This window comes from Pogona vitticeps, chromosome 12 (genome assembly GCF_051106095.1).
Source record: "Pogona vitticeps strain Pit_001003342236 chromosome 12, PviZW2.1, whole genome shotgun sequence".
NCBI classification, from domain to species: Eukaryota; Metazoa; Chordata; class Lepidosauria; order Squamata; family Agamidae; genus Pogona; species Pogona vitticeps.
In genome coordinates, this window is record NC_135794.1 from 588,217 (window position 1) to 604,253 (window position 16,037).

Sequence of the window (16,037 nt, forward strand, 5' to 3'; positions counted from 1 at the left end):
ACCTTCTTGAAATCTGTTGTCTTCAGCAAGTGCTGGTTTTTTTTAAGAGGCACAGGACACGCCGACAGGCACCTGACATGCTCCCAGCCCCATCTTTTCCACGTAGCTTGTTCGTTCCCAGCGTGGCAGCAGTTTCACAACGATAGACTTCCTGAAGACGTTCCTGGTCAGTGGTGAGAAGCCCATTTTCAAGACCTCCGTGGAAAACGCAGCCTTTTGGAGGAGGAGTGGGGTGGCGGGGGTGAGATCAAGGAACTATGGGGAGCCTTGAAATCCACCGCACTGTTCCCTGGGTGGTTCTAAAATTCTGATCTTAGCAACGCAACACCCACGCAATGGCCCCGAGCAGAGAGGAGCTGCTTTCTGTGGGTTTCTGCCGCCCGCCCCCGGTGGTGGCTCTGTAGAGAAGGCGGGGGGCAGGGGGGGGACCCTTTCCTGGGCAACTGCATGGAGACTGGGAGGAAACAGGTGTCGCATGGTGAGTGGGCAGGAAGACGGTGCTCAGCACTCCTGATGGTCCAGAATAAGGTACCCCTTGCCTCTTGCCAAGTTTGCTGTTGTCACTCGCAAGAGTTTTACGAGGGGAAACCAGCTACCTTCCGGAACTAGGCTCAATCCAAGAGGAGATCATAGATGTTTCACTTTTTATTTTAAAATATATACAGAACAAAGACACAAGGGTGCTCAATAACAGCCACAGGCCATTAACAAATTTCTCTCTTTCGGCTTTGCTTCTCTGTCTGTGGTTCTCAAGGGCATGAGGGAATCCGGCTAGCTTCGGGCTCAATGGGTATGCCAAGGACTAAGGGAAGAAACGGATGAGACGCCCGCTTGGCAGCCCGGAGAGGAGCTCCCCTTTGCTTCTTATTTATTCATTTATTTATTTTGTTTTATTTTATTTATTTTTATTTTATTTATTTTATTTATTCCTCGTGGTTCTTCCTACCACAGAGCTTCACAAAGCTTCCTTTGGATTTGGGCTGGCCACGGGCTGACATCTTGGTTTCCACTGCTTCCACCAGGAAAGCATCCGGCACGTCCCGCTTTGGCAGGCCAGCAGCCCTAGCAGGCTCTCCCAGTCTTTCGTTCCAGCGCGAGTCATGAATATCGGAGTAGTTCAGGCGCATGCGCACGCCTCCCCCCCCCCAAAGATGGCTTTCAGGGGGTTGCCTTTCGGTCATCTCTTGTCCTGGCAGGGACCTTGGCTGCCGGCTTGCATCCCTCCAGAGGCCGGGGTGGAAGACTGTAACCGCCATCAAAGGCTTAGGGAATTAATAATCCACCGTTGCCCTAATTCTTCTCTGCAAACAGCCCAGCATGACAAGAACTGGCATTAAACTTTTCCTTCCTTGGTGGGAGGGCTTTGTCACCCTCAATGGTTGGAGTCTAGTCCTCGTATACATAAGAAATGGAAGGGAGAAGTACAGAATATTCTCTCTGTGTGTGTTCAAAGTTTATTCTGTGAAAAGTTGTGTTGGTTGTATGGATGGGAATATTATTAAACACAGATTTATCCAGAAACGAGATGTTCTGAGACAGCATCGGCAGGATGAGCCCGTCCCCTGACTGCTCCAGGCCAGGCGGTGCGATGCTGTTAGAAGCAGAGCTGCCTTAAATGGTCAAAGACATCTGTATGTCCTGGAAAGAGTCCCCCCACACACACACACCTCTGGGTGTTGCAGATCAGCTTGTTTTGTTTTATAATTTGCCACCTACCTTAGAGCCCTTTGGGCCTCCACCCCTGAGCCTCTCGGAAGGCAAGCGGAGCAGAGTCTGGCCCCTGAGCGCCAAGGCAAGGAAGAGGCCGGCCAAGCCCAGCTGCTCGGGCGGCTTCACAAAGTGTGTGCTGTTTCTTTTCATCCCTGGAGAAAGGGAGAGCAACCGGCCCTGATCCAGTGCGGAGGTGGCCTTGTGGCTAAGAACCCGCTCTCCCTCCGCCCTCCTCCTCCTCCTCTTCGTACTTGCTAGACAGAAAGACGGGTTTTCTCACAAGGTAACAACAGGTGCATCTGGCAGAGGGAGGCCTGCCAGCGAACGCCAGCTCCTGCGGGTGGTTGCTCACTCCCAGCTGAAAAGCACAAGGTGTTTGGCGGCGGAGAAGGGAGGAAAACAGCAAGTGCCGTGGCTGGGGGCCCCCCTGACTCTCCCACAGATGTGGGCGGTTGTTCAAGACCCGTCGTTGGGCCCACTTTTGAGGAGCAGCCACGAAAGAGAGCCGGAGGCCGGTCCTCTGGGTGCCCGGCGGAGGCCTGCTCCGCTCCGCTCCGCTCCGCTCGGTGGGGCTTCCTCTCAAGTGGGTTGGAGGGACACCCCGGCCTCCGGCTGCGGCTCCCCCAGGGGGCTTCTACCATCTCTGCCAGGAGGATTGCAGAAGCCGGCAGGCCCTTCTTGGGGGGGGGCGGGGGCTCCTGTTGCTCACTCAGGGCAAGAGGCCCTGGAGGTGGGCGGATGCCTGCCGGGCAGGTCGGTCCCCTTGGAAAGCAGAGCTGGACACTGGCTGACCTCCCAGGGGCGCCCGCCGGAGGAAGGCTGGCCAAGCCCTCCCCAGGCCAAGAAAGAGGGCGCACACTCTCTGGCTGGTCTTGCCCCGGGGTATTCCCCAAATGTCCGGTGGGGGGTGGGAGGGATGGGGGGGGCAAGGCTGTCAAGAGCCTTTTTCTTTTTCTTTTGGCAAGTCCCGATCAGAGGTTGAATGGTTGTTTCTAAAATGTCATCATTGGTCCCTTTGCTCTTCATCGGCTGCCCCTTTCGGGTCGAGCCCTATTCTCCGTACAGTATTTTAGAAAGCCGTTGATCCCCTCCCTTCCTGACGGGGGTCGAACCCTGTTGGGGAAGAACTCATTGGAGCGGTTGCTACCCAATCCATGCCGGGGCTTGGAGGGAAATCCCCAGGAGGCAGACCGGGGTTCGCCTGCCCGAAGGCCCCGCTCCGCCCTCCTTCGTCCGGGGCTCCGTGTCCTCCCTCCCTCGGGGGTGCCTCCCAGCCTCGACCCCCGAGGCCGCCTTCCCGGGACCCCCGAGCGCGCTGCGTCCCGGCCGGGCAGGGGGGCTGAGGGGGGAGGCCACCCGCGCCGGCGGAGGGCTGCACGAGAGGCGTGCGGCCGCCAGGTGGCGCCCGGGCCTCACGCCGCCGCCCCGCCGGCGGAACTGCCCGCCATGGGAGGCGGGCGCCTTTCTTCCCGCCGTTGCCCGGCAGGCGGGCCGTGGCCTTCCTTGGCCCCCCCTTGGCTTCCAGCACCGGGTCGACGGGCCCCGCTCTTCCCCCTCCCCCTCCCGGGCCGACCAGCCCTCCGGTAAGGCCCCGGGGGTGGGTGGGCGGGGTGTGCAGAAAAGCAAAGCCCCCAAGGGGGAGGAGCAGGGCGGCTCTTTTGCCCCCCCTTTCCCCTCTCCCTCTTGGGGGGGGGAAGCACTAACTAATAAGAGGCCCGCAAGCAGGGCGCGCACTGCACCCACCCACCCACTTCAGGTGCCCGTGCGACGGCCGGCGCTCCTCTGCGCGTGAGGCTCGGGGCGGAGTGGGGGGGGGGGCGAGTCCAAAGCCCCCCCCCTCGTGGAGGAAAGGCGCCGCCGCCGCCCAGGGCCCGGGGCCCCGCGGAGGAAGCCCTGCTCCGCTCCCTCCCGTCTTCCCTGCCGCCGATCGCCTCCACGCTTGCCCGTTGCCGGACCTCGCCTCCTTTTCTACTCCGCTCTCTTGCCCAACTTTCCATTTCACCAGGATAGTCCCTCTTCTTACCTTCCCCCCCAAATTTCCTTTAAAGTATTTTGCATTTTCATCTTTTTCATCCGACTCCTTATTGCGTTTAACCCTTTCTCTATTAATGCTTCTTCGAGTTTAATTTTGGGGAAACTCTGAGCCTCCACTACCTGTTGGCAAGGTGAGACAGGTGGAGTCCCTATAAAACAGAATTATTCCAGCCCTCTTAAGGTGTTCATCAGAGAGGGATTATTGGTTCCCTTTATTTCTTCTGCAATTTTATTTTTTTAAAAAGAAGCCCTCCCATCTGTCAGAGGAGTCTGACGTTTCCATTTCCCTCCCTATTAGGTTCCGATTGTGTACAATCATATCTGGTCTCTGTCTAAGTGGATTCGCGATGCAATATAATTTAATATTGGGTCGTTCGGGCCCTCCTTTGTGTGGAACAGACCACCGCCTCTGACTGAGCCTTGCTCGCTTGTTTCCATCACAGTAATTATTTAGCAACTTCTGCCACTCTTTCAAATACGTGTCTCCAATCTTTATTGGGAACAACAGTAACCATTTTTTCCCAAGCCGCCTTCCACGTAATTGCCATTAAAAGGATAACATTGATAAGGCCAGAGCAGTTTTTAAAAAAGTACTGTCATAAAAAGAGCGCTAAGCAAACGCAGCCTTTTTTTTTTTTATGTCGGGGCGGAGAAAGCACGACCGGCCCGAGAAGAGGGCGAGAGACCCAGCGGGGGCCGGGGGGGGCGCGCCTTCCTTCCCGATCCGTGGCCGGCGCCGAGGTCCGTCCCGCCCGCCTTGCCAGGCCAGCCCAGACCCTGGACCTCGGCGGGAAGGGCAGTCGGGCGCCCTGGACGGCCTCGGCGGGCGCGATCCGGGCGTTCCGGCAGGCAGGCAGACGCCTCGGTCCCGGCCACCGCCCGGTGGGGCGGCGCTCCTTCTGGTACCCCTTCCCCGCCCGCCCGCTTCTTCCCTTCCCTTCCCTTCCCTTCCCGCGCCCTCGCCTTCGGGCCGGGCCGGCCTCGGGATGGATGGATGGATGGATGGACGGCCCTGTCGGCCCTGCTTCTCAGCCTCCCCCGGGCGGGCCGAGCAGCCGGGCCTGGCGCGTCCGCAGCCGGGCCGGCAGAGCCTCTCCTCTTCCCCCCCCCCCGGCCCGTCCGCCCCCCCCCCGCTGGGAAAGGCGCCCCCTGCCCGCGATGGAAAGAAAGCAGACCCACCGTCGGGGGGGGGGAAGGGCGGGGAGGCCGAGCCCGGGTTGGGTCGGGTTGGGCCGGGCCGCAGCAGCAGCGGGGAGGGCCGATGCCCCGCCGCCCAGCCCGCGTTCCCCCCCCCCCAGAGCCGGAGGGGCTGGCCTGCCCGCGAGGGCGCCCCTGAGCACGTGCAGAGAGCCGGGCGGAGCGGCGGAGGAGGAGCCGGGGCCGCCGGCCTGCTGGCTCCCCTGGCCCGGCCCTCCTCTTCCTCCTCCTCCTCTTCCTCCGCCCTCCCAGGAGGAGGCGGAGGCGGGCCGTGGGAGGCGGCGGCGGTGGCGGCCGGCTGCTCCTCGGGGGACCCGCCAGGAGGGGAAGGAAGGTCGGGCCGCCCCGAGGCCGCGGGGAGCCCAGGTAGGAAGCCCCGCCGACCGCGCTCTGCACATGTTCTAGGAGATGGCTGGCCGGCTCGCGGGGGCGGCAGGGAGGACTTCGGAGAAGAGCTCTGTGCGGCCCCGAGGCTGCCGCCGGCTGGGTCTTGGTTCCCGCCGGCGGGCGGTGGTGGTGGTGGTGGGGAGAAGGACCCGATCCTGTGGAGGTACCGCGCGGGGAGAGGACTGGACGAAGGGGCTGCGGGGTGGGCGGCTGGACGGGCGCGCAGGGCCCGATCCACCAGGGCGCCCCGAAACGCCGTGGCTCTTGCACGCTTCTCCGGAGCAGGGAGCGAGCGACAGATCTGCGCGCGATCCTGTGGGGTCAGGCTGGCTCCGCGCGGGTCCCTCGCCGCCTCTCGTCCGCCCTCCGTCCCTCCACCCCGCCGGCTTTGAAGCTGCTGTCCGGCCCGGCCCCGCCCTGCCCTGGACCCCTGGGTGCTCCGGCTTCCGGCCAGCCCCCCTTCTCCCCACACCTTGTGGGGCCTGCCTTGAAGGCGTCAGGGCAAGGGAGGCGGCTCACCTCCCCTTTTCCCAGGCCCCCTCCCTCCTTTTTCTCTCTCTGGGCGTCTCCGCTGGAACCCCTGGCGCCCCCCCCCCTTGATGGCAGAGGCGTTGCCCCTCCCCCGCGAGGAGCCATGCCAGACGAGGGGGTCTCATCGTTCCCGAAAATAAATAGTTCAGTTCTGAGGAACCCACCGACTCCCCAGAGACCCTCTGGTCTTGTTTGATTTCCTAATTCCATCCTTGACCCTTGCTCACCGTTCCTTCCCTCTCCATCCATCCCCCCCCCCACCTCCTGCAAGGGTGGCCTCCTCCCACCCACCCACCCACCCTCCCACCAGCCCTGCCTGCCTGCCTGCCTGGCATTGGCTCCATTTGCACATTTTTTGGGGATGCTGGTAGCAAATCTGGATGCTCAGAAAGGTGGGGCTGCTCTGGAGGGAGTCACAAAACCCTCTTTGTGACTGGGATTCGAATCCAGTCTTTACCCCATGCACCTGCGGACGCAGCCGATGGTCATGAAAACTGGCCTTATAATACGTGTGTCCATCTTTGCGGTGCCCCAAGTCCTTTTCGAAGAGGCGGCCCTGTTCCTCTGCGCTGGCATATCAGGAAAAAGAAGACTTTTTGCCGTTTCCCCCAACAGTGAGAAGCCCTGAGTCTTGACGTCTGTTGGGCGGTGTGGGCCTCCAGCGTCTGCGCTCTGCTGGCGCGACGTGTCTGTCCGCCCTGTTCTTTTCAATTTCTGGAAGGGTTTGGAATTTGGCCCCAACGCGGCAAAGGGGATGTCCTGCCACCGAGGTGTGTGAGGATCAGGATGGTGGCTCCGGGTGGGGTCGGCGGTTGGAAGAACCCACAGCCGTCTGGATGTCGTGTCGAGGCGCTGGGGTGGGTGTGTCACACCCTAACCAAACTTTCCACGGTCTGGCTGGGGCTGCTTGTGTCCGGGAGGGAAGAACGCACAGACCGTGAAGCCGTTTAATGATGGACCACACACACTTTGATTGTGGGGCGGGGGAGGGGGGGTCTCTTGTGAAGCCACTTTATATAAGTGGCACTCTCAGCACGAGCGGAGAAAGACCGTGTCCTTTGTGGGCTGATGATGTCAGAGCGAGAAAGCTCGGTGAGGAAGGGTCGTGGGGTTCCGGCCAGAAGGCATGTGGGTGGTGCCACCAGCCTGTGGTGCTGGGCGCGGTGAGGGCTGCTCTCCTTTTCCCGATTTTCCTTGTCCAGCGATGGTTGGCTTGGCCTGAGCTTGGCAGGCCACAGAAGGAATCCCTTGCTAGTCACGAGTTCAAGAGTTCCCACTTGGTTTCTTGCTTTGGTCGTGTGGGTCTACCAAGGTTCCCTTTCCAAAGTGAGATCAGAGTTACATGGCTGGTGTACAGAGCAATGTCTTCCAGTTATTTTTATAGAGCATTTAAGGGCCTTTTAGGAAGGGTTTTGACAGAGATTTTCAAAGTTTTTTTTGATCCAAGGCCTTCCCCCCCCCCCCAAAGACTTAGAAAATGTGCTGTGCAACAAGTTATCTTTCAAACGCCGACAGCCAACACTTTTTTAATGAAAGGGCCAGAATTCCACGGCCGTTCAGGTCAAGTTTGCCTAAACGTGTCCTGGCTGCGGGCAGAGAATTTACAGGGCAGGGAGGTTTGCTGTGGTCAATCACCACACCTCTGGCTGTGTAACTGAGATGCACCTTGCCAGCCTTGGCAAGTGACACAAATCACACACAGGCAGCATCGGTAGGATTCTGGCCTGCGATATATGATAGGAACAAATTATTCGCAAAAAGTACAAGGAACGGCACAATTGTGTCCATAATTTTCAGCCGGGAGGGGGGTTTGACGGGGTTGAACTTGTGCAGGTATTCTTCTGTGCAGGTGGGGCTTGCATGCTGGATGGTTGAAAAGTAGTTTTCTGTGCTTGGGGCCCATCCCCCGACGGGGGGGGGAAGTTCAGCTGCCCACCTTTTGTCCATGAGTAGGGAAGACCCTCTTGTTCTTCACCTAAGGCAGCAAAGCCTTGGAGGGTCTCGAGGAGGCCCTGCTGTGCGTCTGCTTTGCACAGCCTTCCAAAGACGATGGGCCAAGACAGAAAGAGGATCCTGTCCACCACCGTCGGTGTGGCTCTCTGAGTATTTTGTGCAGGGCTGGGGGTTGCCTCTTGGTTGTGTGGCATCGTGTTCTGCTTCTGAGGAACAGCTGGCTGGCTTGTTTGCTCTCCAGCGCCTGAGCGCAGCTTCTGCTGAAGGGCGGAGTGGAAGCATCCCGGACCAATTCATGAAACAGATCAGCCGTGCGCCGCCTGGCCCCTCTCGGAAGACCCCCTAGGAGCCAGTGTTTGGGGCGGGGGCAGAGCTCCCCCCCCCGTGTTGCCCCTGGCATTTGATCGGAGTTGGGGAGCAGATGAGATGTTTTGGAAACTCCCACTGCCACCGCTGATTGTCTCTATGAGATTCATCCCTTATAATTTCACCCTGCTTTTTTGCCCTGTCCGGGTGGCAAGATGAAAACCTGAAGCATGAGCGGCTTGTTCTGAGCGCAGGTGGCCTTCTGGGGCAGGTCCTTCCTTTTGAAACTGTGCCAGGCTTTTGAGGTGCTTTTCGTCAAATGAACAAGTGGCATTGTGCTCAACAGGACTGACGCCAGGGTTGCCAAATGGAAATCCCTTGGAGAAGTTCAGGGTTAGGGTGGGTGGTGCTGATCTCCCGAACTCCCTGCCGGGGGTGGGGGGGGTTGACCAGAGGCCCTCCTGGCAAGGGACGTGGGACTGTTTTGGGTTGCCCTTTTAAAGAGTACATGCAGGAGGTGGGAAGCATCTTTACCCTGACAAGATTTTGGCACCTACTTTAATGTATCTTTTGTCTGAAAATCAAATGAGGGAATCCTACGGGTTTTACACAGGGAAAAATGCATAAATAAATGCATGGAATAGTCCCAAGATTTGAATCTCTGTGGTGTTCCTGGTTCCCATGTAGTTTCTTGGTCGGGGGGGGGGGGGTCGCTTTGGTCTGGTCTTCAGCACCGTGATCTCCAAGGGTGGCTTCTTTGACCCGTGGTGTGTGTGTGTGTGTGTGTGTGTGTGTGTGTGTGTGTGTGTGTGAAAAAGCTTTCTGGAACCATGAAAACAAACATGATGGATGCTTTTATCTGGAGTTGCTAGCTAGGAGCCTAAAGATAAGCTTAGATTCTCTGTCCGAGAGCTTTAAGCAAAGAGACTCCATATATTCGTATTTGGTTTGATGGAAGAGGAGCAAAGTTTGCTTGTGATGTGCAGCGTCTGTGGCCTGCCCTGTGTGCCAAGAGATTGGAAAAGGTCTGGGAAGTGGTTAGGTAGGGGTGAAGGGTCCCCTTGACATTTAGTCCAGTTGTTTCTGAATCTAGGGCATGGTGCTCATCCCCGTCTCCAAGCCATAGAGCCACCGTTTGTCCGAAGACCGTTTCTGTGGTCACGTGGCCAGTGCAACTAGACACGGAACGCTGTGACCTTCCCACCTTGGTGGTACCTATTTATCTACTCACATTTTTACATGCTTTCGAACTGCTTGGTCGGCAGGAGCTGGGACGAGCGACGGGAGCTCACTCTGTTGCGTGGATTCGATCTTACGACAGCTGGTCTTCTGACCTTGTGGGACAGAGGCTTCTGTGGTTTAACCTGCTGTGCCATCACGTCCCTGCTTTACTCTTGAGGAAAGCCTGGGACCCCCCCCCCCCGTGAGGACACCCATTTGGTGGTGGCATGTGGGAAATCTCTTCCCCGTCGCCCCCGAGCCGCCCACCCACATAGGTTCTGCCCTCGGGACCTTCGCTCCCACAGTGCCCACCACAAGGCTGTCCCCATCTCTCTGCGAGGGAAAGGATGCCATGAGACCGCTCTTGCCTCCCGCTGCTGGCAGGGCTTTGGGGCCCTTTCTCCCCTTTCCTCCCGGCTGGGCTCCTCGCAGCCCCGGTGCTGTGGGTCCTCAAGCGAAGCCAGCCGGGCACAGCAACCCCTCTGCAGATTGTCGCTTTGGTGCGGTGAGGTGGGGGATGTGAAGCCGGCCAGCCAGCCGGCCAACCCACCCCTTTTTTGGGGATCCAGACTTCCCATAATTAATAAACCCATTCATTGCGAAGCAAGACAGAAAATGAATCATAACAAAAGCAGACAACAAGAATGTAACAAAGGTTAGTTACACAACAGTGAGCAACTAATTAATTCCCTTAGGGGCTGGAAAAACAACCCAAAACAAAACCAGGCAGAGAAGGCAGGTCCTTCAGCCTTGCTAGCTGAGGAGGTGGGAGAACACCCTCCTCGCTTCCCTCCCTCCCTCCCTCCCTCCCTCCCCCCCTCTAGGTGCAAAAGGCTGCAGCTTCGGCATCTGGCTAAGATCACTTTTTGGGGGTGGGGGCTCGGGGGATCTCTTTCTCTCCTCCTCACCTCCAAGAAGGCTCTGCCTTGCCCAGCCTGGCGGAAACGGAAGCGCCTGCCTTTCAGGGACCCTCCGGTGGCCAAAGGAAGGTCTCCCCCATCCCTGGGTTTTGTGGCAGGACCAGGTTGGCTGGCTATGATGATGCGGCTGCTGCTGCTGCCTTGGCCATGCACAGAAGGGGTGGCGGAAGAAAGGGTGGGGGCGTGTGTGTGTGTCCGTGTCCTTCTCTGGCCTGGAAGGCAAGTGACTCCCAAATGGCCGAGAGAAGAAGAGGCCGTGGGACAAGTCTTGCTCGGGTGGGGAGCAGCCTTTGAGCACCCAGGCAGCAAGCTGTGGATCCTGCCCCCCCCCCCGCTTGCCCTGTGGGGAATTCTTTAAAAGAGCAACAGTGGGCGGTGGGTGTGCATGCGCCAGTTGCTGACCAGTGGCTCCGAGGCATCTGGACTGTGGACCCGGAGCTGCTTTGTGGGGGTGGTGGGCCATTTCCCCATGGAAAGTCCAAAGTCTTTTGGGACAAATCTAGGCGAGAGGGACCCATCGGCGAAAGGGGTGGGGGAAGAGGCCTGGTTCAAAGGCTTGCTTGTTCCGGAGCCCACGGCAGGTGGTGGTCTGCATGGCCCTCCCTCCCTCCCTCCCTGTGATTCTCTCCCCATTTGTTAACTTCTCTCCCCCCCCCCCGGTTGTCCTCTCGTTCTCCCTGTGGGACGAGAGGTTGCTCTGCTGCTTTGGGCCTTCCGGGCTCCGGAGTGGCGGGAGGTGAAGAAGGGCTGGCGGCACTGCAGCGTTTGGTTCAACCAGTTCCAAAGAGTAGCTTTTAAAAGGCCGGGATTCCTGCTCCCTCTTTGCTGCCTTCCTGGAGGAGGGAGACCGACCTGCTTGCCTCCAGATCGGCTTCTTCATGAGTCATCGGCGGCGTTATAAAAATGGGAACTAATGAGCTTTCAGTGCAAATCCTTTCCAGCCGCGCAGGTCCAGGGCGGGAGGCATCTGGCTGTAGGGCGAGGGAGAGGCCACGACAGAGCGAGAGTTGTGTGAACGGGGTGTGTGTGTGTGTCTGTGCGTGCGCTGGGTCTGAAGGTATCCCATGAATTCACCCGGGGGGGGGGGCTAGGTGGGCCACTCGCTCTGAGCCTCCTCTGCTAAAGGTAGGCTGTGTTAACCGTCCGTATGCAGTGGTTGCAAAACAAGGTCCGAGGCCTGCTTTTTGCGCTGGGAGGGGCTGCTCTGCCAGAGCTGGTGATTATTTCTTGCCCACCTTATTTCCTTGCCTTGGGGGGGGGGGGACTCGCCTGAGACAAGCTTTGAGGTCTTTCCAACAATGGCCTGTGACTCTGGTTCCATTAATAGGTGATATGCGGCTTTCCCAAAACCAACATTTCCCACCCGCCGGACGGGTTTGCATTGAGAAAGAGGAAGAAGGAAAAGTCTGTCTGCAAGGGTTCGCTTAGACGAGAATGACACCGAAGGCAAGAAACGCGGGTCAGCGCCACAGGGGAGGAAAAAGCTCGGAAAAGCCCGGCTGGCTCTCACCGCGAGCGTCTCGGGCTGGGCAGGGCTGGGTTCAGGCCTCCGCTCGGCCCATGAAACTGGCCCCGGGACCATGGCTCCCTTGCTCTCTCTCCCCGCCTGGCCCGCCTCGCAGGGCCCCCCTGTTGGCTGCCTTTAGCTCCTTGGGGAGTATTTATGGCCACTGGTTAAAGAGCTGAGGAAGGCTGTGAGTCGTGGGTGGAACTGTCGCCACCCACCCGAAAGTTCACACCAGGTACGGCAAGTGGAGAGAAGAAGAAGCCCCGGGGGGGGGGGGGGTGTGTGGCAGGAAGGGGGGGGTGAACAAAGAACTCCTGTTGATGAAAACTGAAAAGAGGAAACTGAGGTGGGAAGAAAGGGAAATTCTGCTGCTGGGTGGGGGGGGGAGAGAAGCAGGGCGGCCCAAAGGGCTGACATCCAGAAAAGTCCCAGCTGAACTTGTGAGCCAACCCAAATTAGGGTAATCATGTATTATTATTTGGCTTTGAAAACTTCCATCCCTTTTAATATTGGGAGCTGCTTTGGGAGAAAGGCAGCCCATTAATATTGTAAATGAAACCAAACCAAACCGGACACCCGGGCTTCTGTCTGAGGGCCTCTCCACAAACAGCATCCCCAGCATCCTCCCCCCCCCCATCCACACTGTCAGCCGGGCTTCCAAAATGTCACAAAGGTAGACGTCATTCTGCCATGGAGTTCAAAGAAGAAGAAGAGGATGAGGGTGAGGGTTAAGGAGCAAAGAGAACTCAAGGAAGGCAGTCCAGAGAGGGAGGAATCAGGACACGGGGAAGGGCTGAGCTAGAAAAGGCTTTTGTCTCCAGAGAAGGCGGAAAACCACCGGCTGAGGAAGAGGCGCCCATTATGGACAGGGAGAACAGAGCCGTCTGCAGAAAATTCCGGGAGCGACAGGGATTGCTCAGGCTCTCCAGCTCTCTCGCTCTCTCCAGGAGGGTCCCACGGATTTGCGGAGGATTTCATTCCTTGAAGGACGTCGGTCGAAGGCCGGGCCTTTAAAAAGGAGCCTAGAGACTGATGGGTCTGTCTCTCGACCCAAGGGGCAGACGTGCCAGGGAGAGAGGGCAGAGGACATTGGCGAAGGCGGGGGGGGGGCTTCCAATCTGTCAATCCGCGCAGGGCCAGGTGAAGAACCAGCCCCCCCCCCCTTGCCTCTCGTGAGGGATCCACCTGTCTGGGAAGAAAAGGGGGAAGTCTCCGGGAGAGGAGGAGAATCCGGGAGGGAAGGCCTCAGGGGCCAACTGAAAGCCGCGGGAGTCGAGTGGAAAGGCTTTTGGCAAGAAGCGGCACAGGTTGCAGCCTAAAAGAAGAAGACGATCTCTGGGAAAGCAATGCACGCCATCACCAGCCCCCCCCCCACCCGGTTCCTTCTTGCTTCTCTTCCTCCTCCATCAAGGCCGGCAACGCTTTGCGCTCTCTGTGGTGAACTTCCCTTCCACCAAGCAGGCGACGGGAGGGGGGGGGAGGATAAGCACAGGCCTTCCCCCCCCCCCGCCGTACTTTTGTTTGCTCCTGCCTGGTGAAGAGGTGATCCGTGATCTTGAAAGCTGGCCTGCTTTTTCTGACTTTTTGGTTGGCCTCACGGGGGGGGGGGGGCAACTCCCAGGGTGGATTTGGGCGGCCGAAGGGGGCTGCCAGTGCGAAGGCAGCCGGCGGAGTGAAGCCAAAGGCAGGTGTGTGTGTGGGGGGGAGGTCTGCCAGGGCCTGGGACCGGATGCCTCGGGAGCATCTCCTGCAGGAGCATCTCTGTGTGTTGTGTCTGTGTCTGTGTGTGTGTGAGAGAGAGAGGACCCGAACCTCTCTCCCCCCCCCATGATGTCATTCTTGCCAGGGGCTCTTTGTGCTGAATTCAGCCGGGCTGCCTTTGCAACCTTCCCGGGGGAGCTGAAGTGACAGCAGGAGCGCCACCACCGCCACCGCCACGGTGGATGGAGTGAGGGGCGGGCAGGGCGCCTTTGGGCGAGGGCCAGGTTCCCAGAGAATGGAATGATAATTAAGGAAGCGGAGGCCTTCATAACTCCGGGAGAGCCGGGCGGGTGAAGGCGGCCGAAGAGGAAAGCAGGAGAACGGCCCAGAGAAAAAAATGTAGAGGAAAAAAGAAGAGCCGGCAGCTCTAACTGGGTCAGGAGCGAGGTGGCGGTGGGTGCCTGGGGGTGGGGGGTGGGGCCAGTGGGGCCACGGCAGCCACAGACCTCCTCTGGGTGGGGCCCCTGCCTCACACCACCGGGGGGGGCTGGACGTCCCCCTTTGCCCAGGCACAGCGCCCCCCCAAGGCATACGTGGGGTGAGGGCTAAGCGAGGGCAGCCTCTCATCACACCTGGCGATGCAGGAGGGGCTCCCAAGTGGCCCTTCCTTGACTAGAGGACTGCAGCCCTTTTCCCATCCAGACCCCACCTGCCATCCCTGGGCAAAGCATGTCTCTGACCCTCCCTCCATTTTGCACCCAGGTCCAGGGGCACCCCCCCCCCTCTCACACACACACAGAGTCCGCCTCTGAGGCAAGGAGCGGAGTCTTCTCTTCCATGGAAAGGGAGGAGAAGAAGGTGGTTCCCTCTCGGAGAAAGCAGAGAGAAGCAGGGGAGGGAAGAGTCATTTGGGGGTTGGGGGGTGGCCACTTACTTTCCTAACTCCCCCGCCCTCCAGTCGATGATTACCACTAGCTTTCACTGCCCTTGAACACCTGGGTGCCCTGAGAAGGGGGCCAAGGCCCTGCGGACCCACAGGAGTGACACACAACCCTGCTACCCCGAACGAGAGGAGAAGGAGGAGGAGGAGGAGGAGGAGAAGGGGCTGCCGATTCGCCTTCTCCCTTTCTCTCTTTCTCCCTTTCTTTCTTTCTTTCTTTCCTCCATGTTCCCAGAGGTGAACCCGTGTGAGTCAGTGGCGGGCAAAACCCCTTCTGGTCCTTTAAACTGGCTAGCAAGTGTTTCCACACACAGCCGTCCCCCGTCCTCTGACACGGGCCCACTTCCTTCTTAGGGGTCTTTGAGAGACGGTGACGTCCACGTGCCACGAGCGAGCATCAGATATGCATCTGGGGCACGTGGCATATTTAAACAGCCAGACTCTGGGTGATCGGTTCCTTTTTTTCTTTTATGTTGGTGGTGGGCAACGTTGATGTCGGCCCCCTGCCCTCCTCGGAATCGGTGGGATTGCGTTTGGCACTGAAATTACAGCAGCGCTCATTAGGAATAATAATAATAACAACAACAGCAACAACAACATACTTCCTCATTGAAACAAGGTGTATTAATACCTTGTTTTAAAAGGGGATGGCGGCTCCTCTGGGAGCCTGGTTTTCCTTTAAAACAAGACACACGCTTAAGCATCCCTTTTTTAAAGAGCAAAAAGTTGGATATTTTTAGCACCATTTTTTGGGATGGCTGTGGGTCGTGCAAAAATGGGAAGAGCGAGTGCCCCCCCCTGGTGTGTTATCCAGCCCCTTTTTGGGGAATTTGTCCCAGAGAGAGAGAGAGAGAGCTTGGGCCCTTTTGCATGCATGCGTGGTTTGTTTCTGCCCTGCTGGCTGGGAGGTTTTTCCGCCCGGTGTGTGCAGCTCTCTGCTTATCTCCTCCAGCAGATAAAAAACATCTGTTGCCCTTGTTTTTGGGCTCCCTTTCGGGAGAGGCCGGCACTGCGGGTTGCGGAGCTGATCTGGAGACGAGGGAGTACCAGGCAGGCCCTGCCTCTCCCGTCTCTCCTTCCTGCTGTGTGGAAAGACCTGCTTGTGCAGGTTGCAAAATGTCACAATAAGATTGAGGTTCATTGACAGAGAGAGAGAGAGAGAGAGAGAGAGAGAGAAACATTCCAGGGAAGGCACAGCGCATGCATGCTTTCGGGTGGGAGTGTGGAAAGCAGAGTTTAGCCAAGAGGAGAGACCAGGGCTGTTCTCGGGTCGAGTGGGGAACTCTGGAAAACAGGAAACGGCTTTCTCCTCTCCTGATTCAGACCCTCCCTCCCTCCCTTTCTGCCAGCATGGGCAGCGCTGACTGGCAGCCGTGAGTCTCCAGGGTCTTTTTAGAGGGGTTTCATTCCTCCCTGCCTCTCCCCAGAGATTGAACCTGGCTCTTTCCGAGTGCAAGGTCCCTGTGCCCCCCCCCAACGGGCAACTGGGCCCTTTTGGTGGGAGGCCCAAAGCAAGCGGAGACGTCTCTTTTTGGCTTTTTTGCCCAGATAAGACTAAGACGGGCTGGCATCTCACGGATCCGTGACCTCCCCGTGAGCTTGCTGGTCCTCTTTTCCGCTGAGACCAGCT

The 16,037-nt window shown here is 58.5% G+C and overlaps 1 protein-coding gene across 3 annotated transcripts in view; it reads left to right on the forward strand.

Annotated features, from left to right (window-relative positions):
* The first annotated feature begins 5,165 nt into the window (after positions 1-5,165).
* CGNL1 (cingulin like 1) overlaps positions 5,166-16,037 on the forward strand; it is a 48,132-nt gene continuing 37,260 nt past the window's right edge. Inside the window, exon 1 of one of the 3 annotated variants that reach the window (XR_013539047.1) lies at positions 5,166-5,307. The gene's annotated coding sequence lies outside the window, so the exon portion shown is untranslated. Of the gene's footprint in view, positions 5,308-13,633; positions 13,903-16,037 lie in introns of those variants that run through there. The other 2 variants (XM_020784788.3, XM_072982104.2) reach the window with 2 other exon arrangements.